This window comes from Coenobita brevimanus, chromosome 22 (assembly GCF_032717465.1).
Source record: "Coenobita brevimanus isolate Jiangsu-jjx chromosome 22, ASM3271746v2, whole genome shotgun sequence".
NCBI classification, from domain to species: Eukaryota; Metazoa; Arthropoda; class Malacostraca; order Decapoda; family Coenobitidae; genus Coenobita; species Coenobita brevimanus.
This window is the reverse complement of record NC_136975.1, coordinates 12,996,468-13,009,362: the sequence shown is the minus strand read 5'-3', so window position 1 is coordinate 13,009,362 and position 12,895 is coordinate 12,996,468.

Sequence of the window (12,895 nt, the reverse complement as noted above, 5' to 3'; positions counted from 1 at the left end):
GTAATTTCTCATCATGGAGGGAAGTGACTAGTGGAGTTCCACAGGGCTCAGTGCTGGCACGAATTATTTTTTTAGTATATATAGATGATATAGACTGGAACATTTGAAATGGAAGCTATCTAAATATGTTTGCTAATGATGCAAAAATACAAAGGAGAATAACAAACACAGACTCTTGAAGAGAGCTATAAAAAGAATTAAATAAGCTTCGTGAATGGAGCAATAGATGGCAAATGAGAATTCAGTGTGGACAAATGCCACATAATTATGTTTTGTAAAAGTGGAAAAAGACCAGATTGGAATTATAAGCTAGGAAGTTCAATTCTACACATATCAGAAATAGAGAAGGACCTAGAAGTGATTATGAATATCAGACTATCTTCGGTTGACCTCATAAATATGAGAAGGTACAAAACAGGCACACACTGCCTGCAAATATGAGAATAGCATTCTCATATATAAATAAAGACATGCTGAGAAAGATAATAATATCATTCATCATACCAGCCCTAGAATATGCATCAATGGTCTGGAATCCTCATCTAAAAAAGAAAAAAAAAATAGATAAGATTGAAAAGTACACAGGGCTGCTACATGATGGGTACCAAGATTGAAGGATCTAAGCTATGAAGAAAGACTAGAAAACGTGAACCTATCAACATTACAAGAAAGAAGGAAAAGAGGCATGATAACATTATATAAATGGATCTCAGGGAAAGAGAAAATAGACATCATTGAATGTGTAACCTATGGTGAGGCATCAGCAAGAAGGGACTGCAAAAAACTGCATAAAATGAGAGGCGACAAACACGTAAGGAAATTCAGTTTCCCAACTAGGGCAATTACAGTGGAATGCACCACCGAATGAAACAGTGTCTCAAAACTATTCATAAATTTAAGGATATGTATGATTTAAAAAAGTTTAAAATACGGAACAGTACGAGCTTGACTCATTCCTGTGAAGATACAATTAGGTTAGAACAATTAGGTAAGAACTTTTAGTCAGACGCCCAACTTGCGCAACAGCGGCTAGCATGGCCATAGTGTCATAAAGTTTATATACTGCAGTACAGTACCAATAGTACTGTCATGGTTTCTTTTTGTACCAGTTTTACAAGGAAATTATATCTATTGTTACTGGAACTACCGTATTACTATATGATTTTTAAATTTAAATTAAATTTAAACTGAAAAATATGCTTGTTCACTTCTATTTCTGCATCTATGACGATGTTATGAAGCAATTTGCTCGTTTTTCTTTATTTTTGCATATCATTTAATATCTAATTAGTCTGATTTTTAACTAATATATAAATAATTGAACTGATACAGCTATGTATTTAAAGTTTGAAATGAAGTAAAACAACTCTTCTTAAAGAGTTAGCCTATATAGGTGGCCAATAGGTATGGTGCAATACTGTAGAGCCTTGTTCATTGATAATGGATTTTCAGACGTTAGGGTATAGAGGTGCGAGTGGTGTTGTGTGTGGTGTAGGGGCGTTGTGTGTTTGTGTTGGTGATACAGCAAATGATGTGTGATGCATGATTGTGGTGCGGTGTAGTGCAATGGGAAGATTGGTGATACTGGGTCTTTAGACATTATACCGAAGTGTTGAATGTGGTGAGGTGTGTAGCGTTGGGAGTGTGTGTGCGTTCGTGTTGCAGCAGATGTGTGATGCGTGGTTGTGGTGTGGTGTGCTGCAACAGAGCCTTCTTTAGTGAAACTGGGTCTTCAGGCGTTATGGTGTAGGGATGAGAGTGGTGTGGTGTGTGCTACACGAACAAAGTGTGTTAGTCTTGCAGCAGATGATATGTGATGCATGGTTGTGGTGTGGTATGGTGCAACAGAGCCTTTTTTTTTTTTTTATACAAGAAAGAAGGAAACAAAGGCCGGAGCCTGCAAACCGTTCCCTCAAAGAAAAAACAAAAACAATACAAAAGAGCGCCAAAATCACGATCCATTCGTTTCCAGATGCCTGGACACAATACGTTTGAAAAACTGCAGATCATAGGAAGTAGGAAATACAGATAGAAGGAGACAGTTCCAGAGTTGACCTGTTGCATAAATGAAGGACTGGGAGTACCGGTTAGGTTTTGCATTAGAGAGCTGGACAGAAAAAGGATGAGAGTTTGTTGCTAGACGGGTGCAATGCACCCGTCATTTAGGTCGAGGGATGCAAGCAGACAGGTCAGAGGAGCAGTGACCATGGAAGTAACGACAGAAAAGAGATATTGATGCAACAGTGCGGCAAAGTGAAAGAGGTTGAAGGAAGTCAGTAAGAGGACGAGAGTTGATGAGACGAAAAGCCTTTAACTCCACCCTATTGAGAAGAGCTGAATGTGGGGAGGCTCCTCACACAGAAGAGTTGTACTCTAAACAAGGGCGAATAAAACCTGTGTATAAAGTCAACAACTGTGCAGGGGTAAAGAAGGTACGGAGTCGGTTTAGCACACATAATCTCTTGGGTGTAGATTTTACGAGATGGAGTATGATCTTTCCAAGATACGTCCCGAGTGAATAAAACCCCAAGCATGTTCAAGGATGATGCAGGATTAAGCTGAATATCATTAAACATTAGTGGGTACTCCTGTGGAAGATTGGTTTGTTTTGATAGGTGTAAAGATGGGTGTTTTTTATGCATTTAAAACAATATCATTTTCACCCTAGTCAGAGATAAGAGCTCAGTCAGCCAGTAGATGTGCCATAGCCTCATTCCTTGTTTGTTGAAGTAACTGCTGAGATGGACGTTGCGGGAACTAATAAACTCTTCCATTTAACAGCAGAGTGGTGTGCTGAACTTGTTGTACTTCTCAGGAAGTTCTCTGATGTTTTCTAGGACACTTCAGGACGGAAAGAAGTGGCACATCACCACGTGGATGTTGGAGACGCCAGCCCAGTAAAGCAGTAACCATACCGTGCTAGTCCACAGAAGCAGCCCATAATCCAAGAAAAACTGACCTTTATCATTTTCCCACTTATATTCACCTCACTCACTTTCAAAACCTCCCCGCCACACCTACCTCTCCTAGCTCTCACCCATCTCATCCTACTCTCAACTTTCCCTCCACCAGGTAGTGGTCAGGCATACCTCCACCCTTCCCTCTCAAAAGTCCCACAGCCAACAATCTTCCTCTAGCATTGCTGGACACAACCACATCGTCCATCAACGCTTTATCAACAACTCTACCACCCTCCTGTCTCAGCCATTTCTACTTATAAATATTTTTCTTCTCAAACAAGGTTTTTCCAATCATCTCTCGTACAATACAGATCCCTATCATTCGTTCCCCATTTTCATTTCTTCCATGCATACCAACTACAATTTCAACTGTTACATTTGTCACTCTAGCATTCAGATCTCCCATCATTACCACATTCATATTATTTGCTCCAAAACTCTGCGACACTCGTCAATATCATTTCAGAAAAACCCCCTCTCTTCTGCATCCCTTTAACTACCATCGCCCATTTTGCACTCAGATACCCACAACTCACGTCCAAATTTCGCTTTCACCCACATCAGGCAGTGGCTGAATAGGTAGAGAGGCTGCCTGCAGTCCTATTGGACCCTGGATCAAATCCCGGCTATGGCAGGGAACAGTTTAATTATTTGAATTTCTTAAAAGCAGACTTTCCTGATCTACCATAATTATGATCCGCCGACATGTAAAAATACCCCCTGTAATACCAATACACAAATCCTGTATGAGACATGCCTAGAATGCATTCAATATGGATGGTGGGTGTTGGCGCCGAAATGGTGACATGTGGAGGCGTAGGAGGATTACTCGGCCTTGGGATAACTCACTGCCCCCGAGAAATAGGCCCTGAGGCCTTTGCCCAGAGTCGAACACGGAAAAAAAAAAAAAATCACACTCCTGCACTTCTGGGCTCACTAACAATTCCACATCTTCTCTCGGCCTTCCTCTATCACCACCTGACCTCCTTCCATTCACTCTTTTAAATTTTGACTCGCCTTTCCCTGTGACCTTTGTTTCACTCAAAGCTAACACATCCAACTTTTTTTCGCAAACATTCTCCCAATCTCCTCCCTTTTAGCCTCAGTCGTACTACATCAACGCACATTCATAGACCCAATCTTCAGGGTAGGGGGATAACTCATTCCCTAATCCATTTCTATGTTTTGTCTCATTGTTGGAACTTAAAAACAGTGAAGGGGGTCCATAATCCCCTCACCTCGCCCCTTTTAGTTGCCTTTTACGACACACATTGAATATGGTGGCAGAATTCTTCCTAACACAACCTGGCCGCAGAGTGTAGTACCATCCCATAGTGCGGTCAGATTGTCCCCCCCGCCACAGGGGGGATAGTGTGGTATAACAGTAGTTACAAAATTTTATAGTGAAAGTTATCAAACGAATATGTAAAAGCTCACACTTCGTAACTCACACTTGGTACCCCACACAATGGCACACACACACACACACACACACACACACACACACACACACACACACACACACAAGGAATGGAAAACACCCGAAAAAGGGGACTTGATGATCATCATTACTAGATTTTATATTTATCAGGCAAGATAATGATATTGACAACATAATGTATCACCGTCCATTTGGCAAAAGCGGCCATGTGTTATCAAATTTCAACCTCAGGATTGCATATGATATAGTTGGCAACAATGAAAGGTACAAAAAGAGCCTAAACTACAAAAAGGGCGAATACCATGACCTAAAGAAGTACTTCATAGAAACAGATTGGGAAAATGAGCTTAGACGACAGTATATAAAAGTTATATTATAGAAAGTCCTGCGAATTATAATAAATAGGAGACCAAAATTATATCCCTCAGCACAAAGAAACATAAATAAGGATAAAGAAGTGGTTTAACAGCGAATGTAAAAAATCAAGAGAAAAGAGGCTTGCTTTGGAACAGATCCAGAAGACACAATAGTGAGAGGGCATAACAACTATTAACAGGCAAGAAATGATTATACAAGGATAAGGAGGGAGACTCAAAGGCAGTAGTGATCAACTGGAGCTTTTTAACAGCTACATCCAAAGCCAAACCAAAGTTAAAGATAAAATACAGTCTATCGTGGATCAAGGCATAACCTATATCCAAGAAAAAGAATGTGCAAAGTTCTTAAAAATTTCAACTCAGTTTTTAAAGAAGAAAGTAATTTTGAAAGAGATGATAAGGAATATGCATGCCTACACATTTTACCAGATATATGAATATCAGAGCAAGAGGTACAAGAAGAGTTAAGTAAATTAGACAAAGGAAAAGCTAATGAACCTGACGAAATTTCAGGTTGAGTGCTACATGAATGTGCAGAAGAGATAAGCAGACCAATAATTTTAATATTCAAGAATCCTTAAGTCATGGTAAACTACCTGATATCTCGAAGAGAGTAAACACTGTTCCCCTATTCATGAAAGAAAATATACAGAATCCACACAACTACCGACCAGTATCATTGAACAGTGTTGTAAGCAAGGTACTAGATAAGCCAATAAGAAAAATTTGGGTAAACCATCTAGAAAAGTACAATATGATAACAGAAAGACAGTTCGGTTTTTGAAAAGGAAGATCAAGTGTTACTAATGTATTAAGCTACTACGATAGAGTTGCAGAAACACTGCAGGAAAGAGAGGGAAGGGTGGACAGTACCTATTTCGATTTTAACCCGCTGCGTGTCGGCTATATTTAGCCATATGGGTCACCCCAGTGCCGGCCATTTTTCGACCTTTTTATTTTTTGGCTATAATGATAGATTTTCATGTGGAAACAACGAATTTTGCCATTAAAATGCTCACCGACGCTCGGAGATGAGTTATATTGAGTCCTGCATACTCGTGTACAGGTATAGCCGCTCTCTCATGCTCACCACATATGCGGGAGAAAGTTGTTTTCTATGTACTATAGTGTATACTCAGGTATTTATGCTGGGAAGGTATAGCACTGTTCAGTATACTTTTCTGATTACTTATTACTTCAGCATCTACCACAATTTGCATGTCTTTCTCACTGTGAGTGCATCATCTTGAGTTGAAGGTAGGTACAACCTGACTTCATTACATACAGTCCTGGCTATTACAAGAAGGTATTTACAACTTGACCACTATATAGTCCGTACACTTACAAGAAAATATTTACAACTTACACTTAATATGAAAATATTTACAAAATGCCTTCACTATGTACAGCACTGGGTGAGGCACACAGGCAGAGTGAAGCAGAGTGAGCGTGAGTGGGGGGGGGACGAGTGAGTGTATGGCCTTGACAACCTGGGGGATGGTATAGGAACAGTTACCTTACATGCCTGCCAATTTTTACCCGCGAATCTTGAAAAATGTGGTCACAGTGAAGTTTTTTATTTTATATCATTTTAAAATGGCACTGGCACTGGCTGCGGAATTATGTCAGACCATTTTAAAACGGCACTGGAACGCGGTAGGTTAAGAAAGCATTTGACAGTGTACCACACCAAAGACTTTTATGGAAACTGTGCCATGAAGGAGGAATCCAAAGTTATCTGTTCTGCTGGATGCAGAATTTTCTCAGAAGAGGGGAAAAGAGAACAGTACTAATGGGTAATTTCTCATCATGGAGGGAAGTGACTAGTGGAGTTCCACAGGGCTCAGTGCTGGCACGAATTATTTTTTTAGTATATATAGATGATATAGACAGGAACATTTGAAATGGAAGCTATCTAAATATGTTTGCTAATGATGCAAAAATACAAAGGAGAATAACAAACACAGACTCTTGAAGAGAGCTATAAAAAGAATTAAATAAGCTTCGTGAATGGAGCAATAGATGGCAAATGAGAATTCAGTGTGGACAAATGCCACATAATTATGTTTTGTAAAAGTGGAAAAAGACCAGATTGGAATTATAAGCTAGGAAGTTCAATTCTACACATATCAGAAATAGAGAAGGACCTAGAAGTGATTATGAATATCAGACTATCTTCGGTTGACCTCATAAATATGAGAAGGTACAAAACAGGCACACACTGCCTGCAAATATGAGAATAGCATTCTCATATATAAATAAAGACATGCTGAGAAAGATAATAATATCATTCATCATACCAGCCCTAGAATATGCATCAATGGTCTGGAATCCTCATCTAAAAAAGAAAAAAAAAAAATAGATAAGATTGAAAAGTACACAGGGCTGCTACATGATGGGTACCAAGATTGAAGGATCTAAGCTATGAAGAAAGACTAGAAAACGTGAACCTATCAACATTACAAGAAAGAAGGAAAAGAGGCATGATAACATTATATAAATGGATCTCAGGGAAAGAGAAAATAGACATCATTGAATGTGTAACCTATGGTGAGGCATCAGCAAGAAGGGACTGCAAAAAACTGCATAAAATGAGAGGCGACAAAGACGTAAGGAAATTCAGTTTCCCAACTAGGGCAATTACAGTGGAATGCACCACCGAATGAAACAGTGTCTCAAAACTATTCATAAATTTAAGGATATGTATGATTTAAAAAAGTTTAAAATACGGAACAGTACGAGCTTGACTCATTCCTGTGAAGATACAATTAGGTTAGAACAATTAGGTAAGAACTTTTAGTCAGACGCCCAACTTGCGCAACAGCGGCTAGCATGGCCATAGTGTCATAAAGTTTATATACTGCAGTACAGTACCAATAGTACTGTCATGGTTTCTTTTTGTACCAGTTTTACAAGGAAATTATATCTATTGTTACTGGAACTACCGTATTACTATATGATTTTTAAATTTAAATTAAATTTAAACTGAAAAATATGCTTGTTCACTTCTATTTCTGCATCTATGACGATGTTATGAAGCAATTTGCTCGTTTTTCTTTATTTTTGCATATCATTTAATATCTAATTAGTCTGATTTTTAACTAATATATAAATAATTGAACTGATACAGCTATGTATTTAAAGTTTGAAATGAAGTAAAACAACTCTTCTTAAAGAGTTAGCCTATATAGGTGGCCAATAGGTATGGTGCAATACTGTAGAGCCTTGTTCATTGATAATGGATTTTCAGACGTTAGGGTATAGAGGTGCGAGTGGTGTTGTGTGTGGTGTAGGGGCGTTGTGTGTTTGTGTTGGTGATACAGCAAATGATGTGTGATGCATGATTGTGGTGCGGTGTAGTGCAATGGGAAGATTGGTGATACTGGGTCTTTAGACATTATACCGAAGTGTTGAATGTGGTGAGGTGTGTAGCGTTGGGAGTGTGTGTGCGTTCGTGTTGCAGCAGATGTGTGATGCGTGGTTGTGGTGTGGTGTGCTGCAACAGAGCCTTCTTTAGTGAAACTGGGTCTTCAGGCGTTATGGTGTAGGGATGAGAGTGGTGTGGTGTGTGCTACACGAACAAAGTGTGTTAGTCTTGCAGCAGATGATATGTGATGCATGGTTGTGGTGTGGTATGGTGCAACAGAGCCTTTTTTTTTTTTTTATACAAGAAAGAAGGAAACAAAGGCCGGAGCCTGCAAACCGTTCCCTCAAAGAAAAAACAAAAACAATACAAAAGAGCGCCAAAATCACGATCCATTCGTTTCCAGATGCCTGGACACAATACGTTTGAAAAACTGCAGATCATAGGAAGTAGGAAATACAGATAGAAGGAGACAGTTCCAGAGTTGACCTGTTGCATAAATGAAGGACTGGGAGTACCGGTTAGGTTTTGCATTAGAGAGCTGGACAGAAAAAGGATGAGAGTTTGTTGCTAGACGGGTGCAATGCACCCGTCATTTAGGTCGAGGGATGCAAGCAGACAGGTCAGAGGAGCAGTGACCATGGAAGTAACGACAGAAAAGAGATATTGATGCAACAGTGCGGCAAAGTGAAAGAGGTTGAAGGAAGTCAGTAAGAGGACGAGAGTTGATGAGACGAAAAGCCTTTAACTCCACCCTATTGAGAAGAGCTGAATGTGGGGAGGCTCCTCACACAGAAGAGTTGTACTCTAAACAAGGGCGAATAAAACCTGTGTATAAAGTCAACAACTGTGCAGGGGTAAAGAAGGTACGGAGTCGGTTTAGCACACATAATCTCTTGGGTGTAGATTTTACGAGATGGAGTATGATCTTTCCAAGATACGTCCCGAGTGAATAAAACCCCAAGCATGTTCAAGGATGATGCAGGATTAAGCTGAATATCATTAAACATTAGTGGGTACTCCTGTGGAAGATTGGTTTGTTTTGATAGGTGTAAAGATGGGTGTTTTTTATGCATTTAAAACAATATCATTTTCACCCTAGTCAGAGATAAGAGCTCAGTCAGCCAGTAGATGTGCCATAGCCTCATTCCTTGTTTGTTGAAGTAACTGCTGAGATGGACGTTGCGGGAACTAATAAACTCTTCCATTTAACAGCAGAGTGGTGTGCTGAACTTGTTGTACTTCTCAGGAAGTTCTCTGATGTTTTCTAGGACACTTCAGGACGGAAAGAAGTGGCACATCACCACGTGGATGTTGGAGACGCCAGCCCAGTAAAGCAGTAACCATACCGTGCTAGTCCACAGAAGCAGCCCATAATCCAAGAAAAACTGACCTTTATCATTTTCCCACTTATATTCACCTCACTCACTTTCAAAACCTCCCCGCCACACCTACCTCTCCTAGCTCTCACCCATCTCATACTACTCTCAGCTTTCCCTCCACCAGGTAGTGGTCAGGCATACCTCCACCCTTCCCTCTCAAAAGTCCCACAGCCAACAATCTTCCTCTAGCATTGCTGGACACAACCACATCGTCCATCAACGCTTTATCAACAACTCTTCCACCCTCCTGTCTCACCCATTTCTACTTATAAATATTTTTCTTCTCAAACAAGGTTTTTCCAATCATCTCTCGTACAACACAGATCCCTATCATTCGTTCCCCATTTTCATTTCTTCCATGCATACCAACTACAATTTCAACTGTTACATTTGTCACTCTAGCATTCAGATCTCCCATCATTACCACATTCATATTTGCTCCAAAACTCTGCGACACTCGTCAATATCATTTCAGAAACACTCCCTCTCTTCTGCATCCCTTTAACTACCATCGCCCATTTTGCACTCAGATACCCACAACTCACGTCCAAATTTCGCTTTCACCCACATCAGGCAGTGGCTGAATAGGTAGAGAGGCTGCCTGCAGTCCTATTGGACCCTGGATCAAATCCCGGCTATGGCAGGGAACAGTTTAATTATTTGAATTTCTTAAAAGCAGACTTTCCTGATCTACCATAATTATGATCCGCCGACATGTAAAAATACCCCCTGTAATACCAATACACAAATCCTGTATGAGACATGCCTAGAATGCATTCAATATGGATGGTGGGTGTTGGCGCCGAAATGGTGACATGTGGAGGCGTAGGAGGATTACTCGGCCTTGGGATAACTCACTGCCCCCGAGAAATAGGCCCTGAGGCCTTTGCCCAGAGTCGAACACGGAAAAAAAAAAAAATCACACTCCTGCACTTCTGGGCTCACTAACAATTCCATATCTTCTCTCGGCCTTCCTCTATCAGCACCTGACCTCCTTCCATTCACTCTTTTAAACTTTGACTCGCCTTTCCCTGTGACCTTTGTTTCACTCAAAGCTAACACATCCAACTTTTTTTCGCAAACATTCTCCCAATCTCCTCCCTTTTAGCCTCAGTCGTACTACATCAACGCACATTCATAGACCCAATCTTCAGGGTGCGGGGATAACTCATTCCCTAATCCATTTCTATGTTCTGTCTCATTGTTGGAACTTAAAAACAGTGAAGGGGGTCCTTAATCCCCTCATCTCGCCCCTTTTAGTTGCCTTTTACGACACACAGGGAATATGGTGGCAGAATTCTTCCTAACACAACCTGGCCGCAGAGTGTAGTACCATCCCATAGTGCGGTCAGATTGTCCCCCCCGCCACAGGGGGGATAGTGTGGTATAACAGTAGTTACAAAATTTTACAGTGAAAGTTATCAAACGAATATGTAAAAGCTCACACTTCGTAACTCACACTTGGTACCCCACACAATGGCACACACACACACACACACACACACACACACACACACACACACACACACACACACACACACACACACAAAAGGAATGGAAAACACCCGAAAAAGGGGACTTGATGATCATCATTACTAGATTTTATATTTATCAGGCAAGATAATGATATTGACAACATAATGTATCACCGTCCATTTGGCAAAAGCGGCCATGTGTTATCAAATTTCAACCTCAGGATTGCATATGATATAGTTGGCAACAATGAAAGGTACAAAAAGAGCCTAAACTACAAAAAGGGCGAATACCATGACCTAAAGAAGTACTTCATAGAAACAGATTGGGAAAATGAGCTTAGACGACAGTATATAAAAGTTATATTATAGAAAGTCCTGCGAATTATAATAAATAGGAGACCAAAATTATATCCCTCAGCACAAAGAAACATAAATAAGGATAAAGAAGTGGTTTAACAGCGAATGTAAAAAATCAAGAGAAAAGAGGCTTGCTTTGGAACAGATCCAGAAGACACAATAGTGAGAGGGCATAACAACTATTAACAGGCAAGAAATGATTATACAAGGATAAGGAGGGAGACTCAAAGGCAGTAGTGATCAACTGGAGCTTTTTTACAGCTACATCCAAAGCCAAACCAAAGTTAAAGATAAAATACAGTCTATCGTGGATCAAGGCATAACCTATATCCAAGAAAAAGAATGTGCAAAGTTCTTAAAAATTTCAACTCAGTTTTTAAAGAAGAAAGTAATTTTGAAAGAGATGATAAGGAATATGCATGCCTACACATTTTACCAGATATATGAATATCAGAGCAAGAGGTACAAGAAGAGTTAAGTAAATTAGACAAAGGAAAAGCTAATGATCCTGACGAAATTTCAGGTTGAGTCCTACATGAATGTGCAGAAGAGATAAGCAGACCAATAATTTTAATATTCAAGAATCCTTAAGTCATGGTAAACTACCTGATATCTCGAAGAGAGTAAACACTGTTCCCCTATTCATGAAAGAAAATATACAGAATCCACACAACTACCGACCAGTATCATTGAACAGTGTTGTAAGCAAAGGTACTAGAAAAGCCAATAAGAAAAATTTGGGTAAACCATCTAGAAAAGTACAATATGATAACAGAAAGACAGTTCGGTTTTTGAAAAGGAAGATCAAGTGTTACTAATGTATTAAGCTAATACGATAGAGTTGCAGAAACACTGCAGGAAAGAGAGGGAAGGGTGGACAGTACCTATTTCGATTTTAACCCGCTGCATGTCGGATATATTTAGCCATATGGGTCACCCCAGTGCCGGCCATTTTTCGACCTTTTTATTTTTTGGCTAAAATGATAGATTTTCATGTGGAAACAACGAATTTTGCCATTAAAATGCTCACCGACGCTCGGAGATGAGTTATATTGAGTCCTGCATACTCGTGTACAGGTATAGCCGCTCTCTCATGCTCACCACATATGCGGGAGAAAGTTGTTTTCTATGTACTATAATGTATACTCAGGTATTTATGCTGGGAAGGTATAGCACTGTTCAGTATACTTTTCTGATTACTTATTACTTCAGCATCTACCACAATTTGCATGTCTTTCTCACTGTGAGTGCATCATCTTGAGTTGAAGGTAGGTACAACCTGACTTCATTACATACAGTCCTGGCTATTACAAGAAGGTATTTACAACTTGACCACTATATAGTCCGTACACTTACAAGAAAATATTTACAACTTACACTTAATATGAAAATATTTACAAAATGCCTTCACTATGTACAGCACTGGGTGAGGCACACAGGCAGAGTGAAGCAGAATGCGCGTGAGTGGGGGGGGCGAGTGAGTGTATGGCCTTGACAACCTGGGGGATGGTATAGGAACAGTTACCTTACATGCCTGCC